Source organism: Papio anubis, chromosome 8 (genome assembly GCF_008728515.1).
Source record: "Papio anubis isolate 15944 chromosome 8, Panubis1.0, whole genome shotgun sequence".
NCBI classification, from domain to species: Eukaryota; Metazoa; Chordata; class Mammalia; order Primates; family Cercopithecidae; genus Papio; species Papio anubis.
The window spans coordinates 93932544-93946796 of NC_044983.1; the positions used below are offsets into that span (position 1 = coordinate 93932544).

At 37.8% G+C, this 14253-nt stretch overlaps 1 protein-coding gene across 3 annotated transcripts in view; it reads right to left on the minus strand.

Annotated features, from left to right (window-relative positions):
* Positions 1 to 14253, minus strand: part of STK3 (serine/threonine kinase 3) — a 339589-nt gene that overhangs the window by 78062 nt on the left and 247274 nt on the right. The window lies entirely within an intron of this gene.

A 14253-nucleotide genomic window follows, 5' to 3' on the forward strand; every position in this document is an offset into this window, starting at 1 on the left:
CTGTCAATTAATTTACCAGTTCTAAAACTAAATTCAAGATCTTTCCCTTCAAACCTACAGCTCCCCTGACATATTCTATCTCCACTAGAGTCAACCTTATTTACTCAATCCCCAAAAATAATAAAGTTGAGAATTAACTCAGACTCCTCCCTTCCCACCACAGCAAACTGATCATTAGGTCTTTTAATTCTACTTCTCAATACAGTTAACCATAACCCCTTTTCTCTACTTATCATTGCAACTGTCTTAGTTTAGCTTCTAATCATTTCTTGCTTAGGCCATTGTAGCAGCCTCCAAACTCGTCTCCTTGCTTCCAATATCACAGTTTTGATTTTAATTTCCGTATTGTCAACGTGGTGACCTTTCTAAATACGAACCAAACCATGTCATTCTCCTCAGCATCTTTCAATGGCTCTTCATTTTTTATACTGAATGACTAAATAGGAAATAAATATTTGGAATAACTAGATTTTTAATCTGGCTATACTGATCTTGATTGGTGGTTTTCAAATTGGATTCCTTAAAGCCCCAGGGCTCCAAATAAATGTCCCAGAGACCACCAAGAAGGCATTTCCCATATAATTCTCCAAATAGAAAGTAAATTACTTTCTTTTTTCTTTTTGAGATGGAGTCTCGCTCTTGTTGTGCAGGCTGGAGTGCAATGGCATGATCTCAGCTCACCACAACCTCCGCCTCCTAAGTTTAAGCAATTCTCCTGCCTCAGCCTCCCAAGTAGCTGGGATTACGGGCACGTGCCACCATGCCTGGCTAATTTTGTATTTTTAGTAGAGATGGGGTTTCTCCATGTTGGTCAGGCAGTAAACTAGTTTCTTAAAAATTTTTGGTGGGAGTGCACCTCCCCACAAGGGGCCCTGCTGGGCAACTGTAAGTTACAAAAAGTATTTTTAAAATGTAAAATTGAAATCTTTCCTTCTGTAATTTACACTCATGTTCCAAATAAATTCCTCTTTCATATAATTCTCCCTCAAATATCTGAAGACAGAGGTAATGGCTCCTGTCTTGGCTGTCTATTTTTAATATAAAACATCCCCAGTTCCTTTCATAGGATATATGTTTCAGATTCATCACCAACTTGTTTACTTGCCTATGGAGACATTCTAGTCTCACTGTTCCTCTAAAAAGAGACATAATATTCATAACTGTCATCTGATCAACCTAGATTGCATTTGTAATAGTCCTGGCACAGTTTAAAACTACAGTTACTACTATGACAACTAAGTAACACTGTTAGTTGGGATGAGCTTTAGGGTCATTTTGGTCAAAAGAATGCATGCTAAGACTTATTTTTAGTCTTTAAAAATATGAGGAAAGCCTAAATCGATGCCTAGTTTATGTGGCAAATCAGAGAGTCTGGAATTCTTAAACAAACTTCAAAAAACAAAGGGTGGGGTGAGGGAGACAGAACTGACAGGTAAGCATCCTATCTCCTCTTTCCTTTCTCCCTACTTTTGGATCTCTATGTGCGTTATTTGACAGATTGGGAACCTAGGTGAGACGGCTTAGGTGAGGATACGAGAGAGTGGTAATGGTGATATTTATTCATTAAAAAAATTCTGTCTCATTGCCTTAAAATAAAATGGTTTGCCATATCAAAACGAAGGTTTTATTGACTTCACCTTATGTGTTTTAAAAATTTTTTTTAAGATAAAATTTACCATCTTACTTCTGGGTATATATCTGGAATTGAAAGCCAGGTCTTGAAGAGATATCTGTATCCCCATGTCTACTGCAGCATTATTCATAATAGCTAACACATGGAAGCAAGCCAAGTGCCCATTTGCAGAGGAATGGATAAGCAAATTGCGAGGAAGGAAATTCTGACACATGCTACAACATGGATGAACCTTGAGGACATTATGCTATGTGAAGTAAGCTAGTAACAAAAGAACAAAATACTGTATGATTCCACTTATGTCAGGTACTTAGAGTAGTCAACATCATAGAGACAGAAAACAGAATGGTGGTTACTAGGGAATAAGAGGAGAGGGAAATGGGGAGTTAGTGTTTAATGGGTACAGAGGTTGAGTTTTACAAGATGAAAAGAGTTATGGAAATTGATGGTGGTGATGGCTGCACAACTTTATGGAAGTGCTTAAGATTAATACCACTGAACTAGATGCAGGCATATTTTGCAGTTATTGCAGGTTTGGTTCCAGACCACTGCAATGAGAGTATCACAATAATGTAAGTCACATAAATTTTTTGGTTTCCCAGTGCACATAAAAGTTATGTTTGTTTGATTGCTTGCTTTCACAACGTCAATTTTCTTAAAGAAAATTTTTTTTAACTTTTAAGGTCAGGGGTATATGTGCAGGTTTGTTACACAGGTAAACTTGTGTCATGGGGGTTTGTTGTACAGATTATTTCATCATCCAGGTGTCAAGCCTAGTACTCATTTGTTGTTTTTTCTGATCCTCTCCCTCCTCCCAGCCTCCACTCTCTGAAAAGCCCCAGTGTATGTTGTTCCCCAGATGTGTCCATGTGTTCTCAACATTTAGCTTCCACTTGTAAGTGAGAACATGCAGTATTTGGTTTTCTAAAAGTTATGTTTAGGAGTGACATCAGATAGATGGCTGACAAGAGAGGCCTGGTGCTAGTCCACTCTCAACAAAAAAAGACCAAGGCACCAGATAAACAGCTAAGATTTGACTGGAGTGTCAGTGGGAGAACCCTGGAGAATAACGAGAGAGTGCAGAGGCACCTGTGCTGCTTAGAAGTCCAGTTTGGGGTGGCTGTAGCGTTTCTTAAATACCACAGTGAAGTTTGCTGTATCAGTTAACTCTTCCTTTCACAAAAGAATTCTCTGTAGCATGAGATGCTGTTTCATAACATTTTACCCACAGCAGAGCATCTTTCAAAATTGTAGTCAATCCTTTCAAACTCTACCACTGCTTTATCAACTAAGTTTATGGAAAATTCTAAGTCCTTTATTGTCATTTCAACAATGTTCACAGCATCTTCACAAGGAGTAGATTCTATCTCAAGAAACCACTTTCTTTGCTCATCCACAAGAAGCAACTCTTCATCGGTTCAAGTTTAATAATGAGATTGCAGCGATTCAGTCACATCTTCAGGTTGTACTTCCAAGTCTAGTTCTTTCACTATTTCCATCACACTTGCAGTTACTTCCTCCACTGAAGTCTTTAACCCCTTAAAATCATCCATGATGGTTGGAATGGACTTCTTCCAAACTCCTGTTAATGCTGATCTTTTTACCTCTTCCTATGAATCACAAATGTTCTTAATAACATGAAGAATGGTGAATCCTTTCCAGAAGGTTTTCAACTTACTTGGCCCAGATCCATCAGAGCAATCACTATTTATGGCAGATATTGCCTTATAAAATGTATTTCTTAATAATAAGACTTGAAAGTCTAAAATACTCCTGGATCTATGAGCTACAAAATGGATGTTGTGATAGCAGGCATGAAAACAACACTAATTTCCTTGCATACTTCCATCAGAGCCCTTGGGTGACCAGGTACATTCTCACTGAGCAGTAACAGTCCAAAGATAGTATTTTTTTCTCAGCAGTAGGTCTCAACAGTAGGCTTAAAATATTCAGCAAACCATGGTGTAAACAAATGTGCTGCCATCCAGGCTTCATTATTCCATTTACAGAACACAGGCACAACAGAATTAGCATAATTTTTAAGGGCCCTAGGATTTTCAAAATGGTAAATGAACATTGGTTTTAACTTAATCTCCACCACCAGCCTGTCCTTTGAAGCTCAGAAGCCAGGCATTGACTTCTCCTCTGTAGCTAGGAAAGTCTTAGATGACATCTTCCAATAGAAGACTTTTTCTTCTATATTGAAATTATGTTGTTTAGTGTAGCCACCTTAATCAATTATCTTAGCTACATCTTCTGGATAACTTGCTGCAGCTTCTACACCAGTACTTGCTGTTTCACTTTGTACTTTTATGGTACGGAGATAGCTTCTTTCCTTAAATGTCATGAACCAACCTATGATAGCTTCAAACTTTTCTTCTGCAGCTTCCTCACCTCTTTCAGCCTTTACAGAATTGAACAGAATTAGAGCCTTGATCCGGACTAGTCTTTGGCTTAAGGAAATGTTGTGACTGGTTTAATCTTCTATCCACACCACTCAAACTTTTTCCATATCAGAAAGGGAAAGGCTGTTTCACTTTCTTATCATTCATGTGTTCACTAGAGTAGAACTTTTAATTTCCTTTAATAACTTTTTCTTTGTATTCACAACTTGGCTGTTTGGTACAAGAGGCCTAGCTTTCACCCAGTCTCAGCTTTCAATATGCCTTCCTCACTAAGTTTAATCATTTCTAGCTTTTGATTTAAAGTGAGAGATGTGTAACTCTTCCTTTCACTTTAGCACATAGAGGCCATTGTAGGGTTATCAATGGGCCTAATTTCAATACTGTGGTGTCTCAGAGAACAGGGAGGTCTGAGGAGAGGGAGAGAGACAGGGTAATGGCCTGCTGGTGGGGCAGTCAGAACACATACTACAATTATCAATTAAATTTGCCATCTTATATAGGGGCAGTTTGTTGTGTCCCAAAACAATTACAATAGTAACACCAAAGACCACTGATCACAGATTACTGTAACAGATATAATAATGATAAAAAGGTTTGAAATATTGTGAAAAGTACCAAACTATGACACAGAAACACAAAGTGAGCACATAACGTTGGAAAAACAGCACCAACAGACTTGCTTGACACAAGGTTGCCACAAACCTTCAATCTATAAAAAACAGTGTCTGTGAAGCACAAAAAAGCAAATCGCAATAATGAGGTATGCTTATGGTTAAAAATGGTTAAGATGGTGAATTTTAGGTTATATGTATTTTAACCACAATAAAAAAATTTTTTAATTACCATCTTAACCATTTAAAAATGTGCAGTTCAGTAGCATGAGGTATTGTGTGACCAATCTCCAGAACTTTCACCTTGCAAAATGTAGACTCTTGTACCCAATAAACAACTCGCCATTTTCCCCTACCTCTAGCAACCACCATTTTACTTTCTGTTTTTATGAGTCTTACTACTCTGGATACTTCACATAAGTGAAATCCATTAAAGTGTTTTTTTTTTTCCTTTTTTTTTTTTTTTTTATGATTGGCTTATTTCACTTAACGTAATGACCTCAAGGTTCATTCATGTTGTGGCATGTGTCAACATTTCCTACCTTTTCAAGGATAAATAACATTCAATTCTATGCATATACTACATTTTGCTTATCCATTGTCTGTCAATGAATACTTTAGTTTTTCCACTTTTGTTGAATAATGCTCCTATGAACATGAGTATAGAAATGTATCTCAGAAATCCTGCTAATTACGTGGTTTTGTGTTATTTACTCTTTTTTAAATAACTAAGTTTTTCTCTATGTGCAGATCTTTATTTGCAAGTAATCTTATTTTTTAATATCTATCCAGAGGTCTTTTTCACTTTCTAGTGGGTGTTTTGATGGTTGAGCCTAATCTCTGATTAAATGAATGATTACGATACAATGTAAACATGTGAATAATATAATTATTGGTAAAAGTAATTTTTATTTTTACCCTATGAATATGTTGTATGGATGGATGGGGGAGTGGACCGACTGATTTGACTGACAGGGTCTCTCCTTCTGTCTCCCAGGCTGGAGTGCAGTGGCATGATCTCCGCCCACTGAAGGCTCGACCTCTCAGGCTCAAACGATCCTCCTCAGCCTCCTGAGTAGCTAGGACTACAGGCATGCACCACCACACTTGGTTAATTTTTGTTTACTTTTTGTAGAGATGAGGTCTTACTATGCTGCCTAGGCTGGTTTCAAACTCCTGGACTCAAGCAATCCTCCCATTTTGGCCTCCCAAAGTGCTGGGATCACAGGTGTGGGCCACCACACCTGGCTGAGTTATGTCTTTTAAATGTGTTTCCATCTTTACTTTTCATTAAGTCATAAGTTCCCTAATGCAGAATTCCAAATCCTTTACCTAAATAATTTCACAGCTATCTGTATCAATATGTTTTTTTGACTGTCTACCTAGATATTCAGTATCTATGAACAACAAGAGCAGGAGCCATGTTACATGGTTTTTCAACGTTACTTTTGAATTAGTAGAAGCTATATGTATTTTATTACTAGCATTGGTGCACTGCTGATAACGTATTTGAGAAAGTATTGTGACTACTACAATTATTATTAGGTTGGTGCAAGTAATAATAGCATGATCTATCCCAGTAGAGTCAGAAAGAACCTGATTTTCAGAATATGCATGTATTAGTGGAAAAATAGAAAAAGACTCTCAACACAACTGTTTATCTAAGGACCAGTCCTCTAATTACAGTTTTAGATGGCTAGAAAATAAATGTGACAAGACATCTGGGACCCAAACGGTACCCACTGTAAAGATACTGAGATAGTCTATCAAATTTAAGATACTATAAAACACCAATATTTGTGGTAAACCTTTAGAACTTAGAACACTCTCATATCTCACAGTCAAAGTTCATGAAAATGAAACTCCTTAGGGATAGTTCAGCAAGATAATGGCAAAGGCTGCCTTTAGATTTCCTGTCATAACAGATTTTACAGGAATGTTAAAAATGAACAAAATATATAGAAGAGAAGGTGTAATATTTCAACGATCAATAAATATGCTAAAAATAAAGACATTGTGTTTATGGTGTTCATCTTCAACTTTGTTCCCTGAAATCAACAACAAAAATAGAAATTGGTTAATCTGATGGGTTACATTACTGACGTTTAGATAGGACATATACATTCCATTAACATTTTCAGCAGATTTTTAGTACCTTTGATTTGTCTCTAGGCTTCATCATTACAAGACGTATTTCTCTATATTCAGAATTGAAATTTGGTTCCCATGGTAACCTCTTAAATGAAAATCGAGTCTAGGAATTTAACCTGTTATTCTCCATTTCTGCCCCATTTTGTAAATTTAAAAAAATTGCAAGTGTAGCTCAACTTACGCATATTTTTTTATAAACTAATCAAAGTAGTAAATCAAACCATAAAGCTGGGAGAAGGTGGATAATCCCTTAAAGAAATTCTTTGCTCAATATTCTTTTCGTTTCTTTTTCTTTTTAAAAGGAAGATTGATTCTGTAATAGAATTATATATTTAGTTGCAAGTTCTGTTTTCATCAAGAAGTCTTAAAATGTGTCACACACATAAATACATCTGAAAACTTTAACATTCAGTATTATATAATAAGGGTTATCAAGTTTGTCAAGGAAAGTCGGAATCAGGGAGGAGAGGAAAAACGGTTTCTTTAGAAACCAATTGCTGGAAAAGTAAGAAACTCCTAAACCACCATTATCAACTGTATTTGATAATGAATGGAAAGGTTTCACTGAAGCATATTTCTAGATAGCATTCTATAAAAAGTAAATTTAGTATTTGTAGGTACTTTGGTAAAAATGAAACAAAACAATAGAAACTACAAAAAGCATGCATTGTGGCACTACTAATTCAGTGAAGACAACAGCACTCTGTGACCTATGTTCCTCCCCAGATCATCTTCCTCTCTCCACACCAAGCCAGAACCACATTGCTTTCATTATTATTATTATTATTATTTTTTTTAATCCAGCACTGGCTTCATTGCTGAGGCTCTCATTATGGTCTTCTTTGTTTTCTCCTCAACTAGGAGATAAGGAACTCTTCATCCCAGAATCTTTACAAACTCCCCAGTACTGTAATAAACAGGGTTCTCTTGATATACCACTGACTCTTACTTCAGACCTCTGTATCTGAGAAAATTCACCCAAACCATTATTGGAGTAAATTTAAAACTAATATTTTCCTACCAGAAACTAACATTTATAGAGTACCTATTCTAATATGATCTACATATTAAGAGTAGCAGCATAAACTGGGAAGGAGAAGGAGAAAAATAAAATCTCAGAAGTTGCTTTTTTCACTACGAAGAATAAAGTGGGGGGAATTTTAATCTTCTATAAAAACCTTCAAAACAGAAAGATGGGCTGACCAGGCATTTCCTATAAAGATGAGGAGAGTAAGAAAAAGGCTGAAGGAAAGACAGTGTTCTTTTCTGCAATGAGTCAGAGAAGAAACAGTTTCATTAGAGAGAAGTGGTAGCAACAGAAAGGGGAGAAGCAGACTACTCCTTGGTGCTGATTAAATAAAGAAAGGAAATTACTAGGAAATTTCATTCCAGGAATCTATTCTTCTAATCCCAACAGTCTTGTGCGTGCTCCTGACAACATCCCAATCAGGAGCTTCTAACTGAAGTCACATGAGCCACCATTAATGTTGTAGTGTCTTGAAGTGAAAAATTTGCCTCCCTAATATCTATAATTCCTAGCTTCCTGACTAGGGGTGAGAAAGTATCTATCTTGTTGGAAAAAGTGGCCATGTAATACAATTCTGGCTAATGACACATAAAAATGAGGGTTTAGGCCAAGTACGGTGGCTCATACCTCTAATCCCAGCATTTTGGGAGGCTGAGGCAGGAGGATTGCTTGAGGTCAGGAGTTTGAAGCTGCAATAAGCTATGGGCTATGATCACACCACCATTTCCACTCTAGATGACAAAGTAAGACCCTTCTCTCAAAAAAAAAAAAAAAAAAAAAAAAAAAAATCAAGTAAGGGTTTCTAGGAAAGCTCTGTTTTCTTGATACAGGCACAATCCTTTCTGTTTTTTGCTCTTTTCTACTGCCTGGAATGCAGACTTGATGGATAGAGATCCTGCATTTATTTTGCAGGCAGAAGAACAAGCATAATATCCTAAAGATGGTGTCACAGAAAGGATTTCTAATGACATCATGAACTCACTCTGCCAGTGCTGGATACTCTGCTTCTGGATTTCTCGTTAAATGAGAAAAGAAATTAATCTTACTTTGTTTAAACCACTGTTATTTGGGTTTATTGGTACATACAGTCAAATTCAGTCCTTAACTGATACATTTCTATTCCCAAATGGAGGATGTAGGGAGAAGCAGAAGCAGCAGCAATCTTCAGTTTTACTGCAGAAACATTCCAATTTCAAACTTGAAGTCCACTATTATACAGAGTAGTTTAAATATCAGTACGTTTCAGATACATTATAGTTTTAAAGGTTTTTTTACAGGTTGACCTAAAAAACCTATGGCAAAGTGCCTTTTGGCTTCCATACTCAAAAATTTTAAAAATAACCCATTCCTAAGATAAAAATAAACATTCTTACAGCGAGTTAACAAAAGTTTAAAAAGCAACTTAAATAAAAGGAGGAATCTATTCTGTTAGATTTTTCTTTCTGGATGATTTGATAACAAGATACTATTAACCAAGATATGTTTACATTTAATTTTTTATTCAAACGTATGTGCTTACACTTCTAAATATTTTCCATTGCTTAATTTAAAACCTAGCATTAACATTTAGAGTATCTCTTTGTCATACACATAAAATATTAAAAAACAATTTTAAAAAAATTTTAAAGAGGAAAACTGGTTAGGTTTGTTTTAAAAGTTAATGGGAGGGGGCAGCTGTAATTGCCCAGTAATGTTTAATGACACAATATGAAACACATGCCACAATGTGGAGCTGAGTCTCCAGGGAGATACATGTTCACAGAAGTGGGACAGAGAGGATGATGTTTCTGACTTATGATTTATTAAAAAAAAAAATTACTAGGCTCTTCAATGAGAAAATAAAGCAGGAAATCTCAAGATAGTAACCACTGTCATATGTGATGTGGTTGCTACGGCAAATAGTTTTTTTAAGCACAGAAAGAATAATCACATAAAATTGACATCAATTTCTCCAGCTGCAGCTGAATTCTGATCCCCAGCTTACAAAAACATTTTATTTTAACAATAATTTTAATGTTCAGAATTACCTAGTTCCTCAATTTTGGCCCCAATTCCTTCAACTAGTTGCTTATGGAACTAAAAGCCTATTAGCAATAAAGAATAAAGTAACTATCATTCATTCTCTTTGTGGATAAGAAATTTTAAAGAAAAAGGCTGCTTTTCATCTCCTTCATGCATCCCCAAAACATTAACAAGTAAACCAAATTGTGAGGAATACAATACCATAGAAAATATGTCAGTCCACCCACAATTATTCATTAAGTTTCCTAATTTGCACATCTTCTAAACAAAAGTCCTCATAAAAATGTAAATATATATGAAGTAATATTTAAAAATACTTTAACAAAATAATTTAATTTTTAACTTCTTACCACGATTATGACAAAGATATTCAAGTTTAGAGAATAAAATAACAATCATGACTTCAGCAAAGTATGTGTCAACATCAAAGAGATTTATAAAGATTACCTAATTTGTTCTTCTAAAAATATTTTAAGACGTGGGTGGTTCCACCTCATTAATGACCTTGGAAATGTGTCCTTTAATTTGTTGCCAAGAGTATAGTGAATACATATAAAAACCAGGATGTTAACACAGAAGCTACTGACATCAGTTTTTTTCTGAACTTCACCATACTGTATTTTAAAACCAAGAAGGATAAACATAACATGGAGAAGGTCCACGGACTATTCATAAGAGATTAAAAAGCTTAGAAAATAATACCTGCACAAAGGTTAAAGAGACTGAAATTATTCAGCTAAGAAAAGTCAAGTCTGAGGAAGAACTTAATGAGTATCCAAGTATTTATGAAGGGTTCTTTGCACAGAAAATAGTGACCAGCTGTTTTCAATCTCCAATGAAGGCAGAATAGAAGGAAACAAAAATTGAAGCCCAAGATTTTAGTTAAGTAAAAGGATTTCCTGTGCAAGTAATGAATATTGTAATGGTCACTGTGTATATCTATGAAAATGCTTTCTTCAAAGGCCTATACAGGAAAGAGATTTTCATTTGTACAGGGAAGACTAATATTTACATCCTTGTGTTTGTTTTGTGCTAATAAAAGAGGGATCCTACAACCAAAATACATACACCAGCAGGTCTGAGCTGGGTTATACTTTGTTAAACATCCCACGGACCAAGAGCACACAGAAGAGTAGACTATACTCAGTGCCCACAGGGAACTCCAAACCACTGCAGCCACACCTTACCTGGCTTCCTCGTACTTTTGGAAAGGAAAATGAATGATTTCTAGTTGCCCAAAATACGATGAGTATTTGCACCCAGCTGGAAGAGGGACCTGTAGTTTATTGTTGTCACCTTTATTGTCATATACCGGGCAACAGTAACCGCCTAAGTTAAAGAGGAATGCACCAGTGTTTCATAAAAGCATGATAAGTGGGAAAGTAATTCCCCTACACATTCTCCTACCCTTGCCAATTATTTCTTGGCATCTAAAATTCCATCCTTAGTGATTTACTCCTTTGGCTCAAGGCTGTATGATTCTGGGTGAAAATATATTTCACGAACATTAAACATTATTAGGCATTTTATTCCTGTGTATCTGGTCTTTTTCCAAAACAGATTTTGGAGGGAAAAAGGAAGGAAGGAAAGGATATGAGAACTGAGAGAAAGATATTACTAAGCAAAGAATACGGCATGGAAGTAGATGTTCAGAACAAAACAAATTGCCTCACACTTCACAATTTTATCTAGGAACAATGGATGAACCAGGAAGCAGAGTCAGCCTTCCCTTCTTGGTATCTCTCCTAAACTGCCGCTGAATATCTAGTATCTGTCACCAGAGTAACTCCTAAAAAGCTAAAGCAGAACTTCATTTGCTTTCTCCTACTATTTAAGTAAAACTGCATATATGTGCTGTCCAAAATAAACTCTGAAATTCTCAAAATCAATAAATACTATAGGCATATACAGGTAAGACATTTTTTAAATGTATATTTAGTAAATATTATTTAACCCAGTATTTAAGAAATGATAAACATTTATGAAAGGTTAATATAAGTAAATAATATACAACCTAAACATAACCGGTTATTTCTCCACCCATTCTTTTTTTGTTTTTCTGAGACAGAGTCTTGCTCTGTCACCCAGGCTGGAGTGCAGTGGCACGATCTCGGCTCACTGCAGCCTCTGCCTCCTGGGTTCCAGTGATTCTCCTGCCTCAGCCTCCTGGGTAGCTGGGATTACAGGTACATGCCACCATGCCCGGCTAATTTTTGTATTTTTAGTAGAGATGGGGTTTCACCATGTTGGCCAGGCTGGTCTCGAACTCCTGACCTTACCTGCCTTGGCTTCCGAAAGTGCTGGGATTACAGGCGTGAGCCACGGCGCCTGGCCTCTTGACCCATTCTTTTTTTTTTTTGAGATGGAGTTTTGCTCTTGTTTCCCAGGCTGGAGTGCAATGGTGCAATCTCCAGCTCACTGCAACCTCCGCCTCCTAGGTTCAAGCAATTCTCCTTCAGAGCAGCTGCCTCCAGAGCAGCTGCGATTACAGACCACCACATCCAGCTAATTTTGTATTTTTAGTACAGACAGGGTTTCTCCACGTTGGTCAGGGTGGTCTCGAACTCCCAACCTCAGGTGATCCGCCTGCCTCAGCCTCCCAAAGTGCTGGGATTACAGGCATGAGCCACCACGCCTGGCCTCTCCACCCATTCTTAACACAACATGGTCTCCACCTATATCACCATCCAGCTGCCTCTCTGTTCAACATGCTCCCGTGTATCTCCAGCCTTCTTAAATACTCCCGTAAGTTCTAAACACAATATTCCAGGTGAGTTCTGGCTCCTGAGAGCAGAGGGAAGCTGTTTATTTCCTTGTTCTAAAAAGTGGTTATCTGTCCTAGCTGCACCTCAGAAGCTCTTGTAGAGTTTTTAAATTTTAAAAAATATATTTTAAAAGCAGAGATGCCCAAGCCCTGCTCCAGTCTTCAGACCAGCATCTCTGAAGACTGACTGTTACAATACATACTTGTGAGGCTAGTTACTTGGACCCAAGAGCAGGGTTTATCTTGTAAATCAAGCCCACTGGTCCAGCCTGTGGTGATCTTTTAGGATCCTCATTCTATCCTATAACATATTTTTATTGTTCCACTTCATGTTATTTGCAATTCTGATGGACCTTCACCTTATAGCTTCATCCAAGTTTCTATGAAAAATTTTGAGCTAGCCAGGGCTTGAGACCGAGGTTCTGTATCACAAAATGAGAAATCTTCTGGTAAACAATTTATTATTTAACACTGTAGTCGACTGAAATTTAGCAACCACTGCCATGTGCCTCTGGTGAGCCTTTGTATCATAGAGGCTACAGAGCTGAGCACCACATTTCTCAGAATTCCTTGCAACTAGAGTTCTGGGTAAGTGCACTCTTTCACAACTGGGGGGCGGAAAAAACAAGCAGAAGCTATGTGTCTGCTAGTTTAGTTATTTCCTTCTTGCAAGCCCTGTCATGGAGACTTGATTATTTACAGCAGCATTCTAGCATCTAGTCACCAGTTTCACAGGTACTGAGGAGTGGTTGCAGTAATATTTAGTAGCTTTCTAATCCCTAAATAGCAATGACGGTTGATTTCAATCTGTATTACTGAACTCAACAGTGCCAGTGGCAGCCTCTGGATTGCGATTCCTCATTGTGGCAGTAGTAGTTGTTCCTTATATGCTCACTTTTGTGGTGTTGTGGGAGTCACTCCTGAAGCCTATGCTACACAGTCTTCTCCTCTAGCCTTTCCATTGATTTTCTTAACATCTACATCTCTAATATGGCTTGGCTCTATGTCCCCACCTAATTCTCACACTGAATTTTAATTCCCAATGCTGGAGGGGGGCCTGGTGGGAGATGACTGGATCATGGGGGTGTTTTCTTTTTTTTCTTTTTTTTTTGAGACGGAGTCTCGCTCTGTCGCCCAGGCTGGACTGCAGTGGCCGGATCGCAGCTCACTACAAGCTCCGCCTCCCGGGTTCACGCCATTCTCCTGCCTCAGCCTCCCGAGTAGCTGGGACTACAGGCGCCCGCCACCTCGCCCGGCTAGTTTTTTGTATTTTTTAGTAGAGACGGGGTTTCACCGTGTTAGCCAGGATGGTCTCGATCTCCTGACCTGGTGATCTACCCGTCTTGGCCTCCCGAAGTGCTGGGATTACAGGCTTGAGCCACCGCGCCCGGCCGGGGGTGTTTTCTAATGGTTTAGCACCATCTCCCTAGTGCTGTCTCGTGGTTGAGTTCTCACAAGATCTGGTTGTTTAAAAGGGTATAGCACCACCCCCTTTGCTCTTTCTCCTGTTCAGCCACGTAGGATGTGCCAGCTTCCCCTTCCACCACGATTGTAGGTTTCCTGAGGCCTCCCCAGCCACGCTTCCTGTACAGCCTGCAGAACCAAGAGCAAATTATACCCCTTTTCTTTATATATTACCC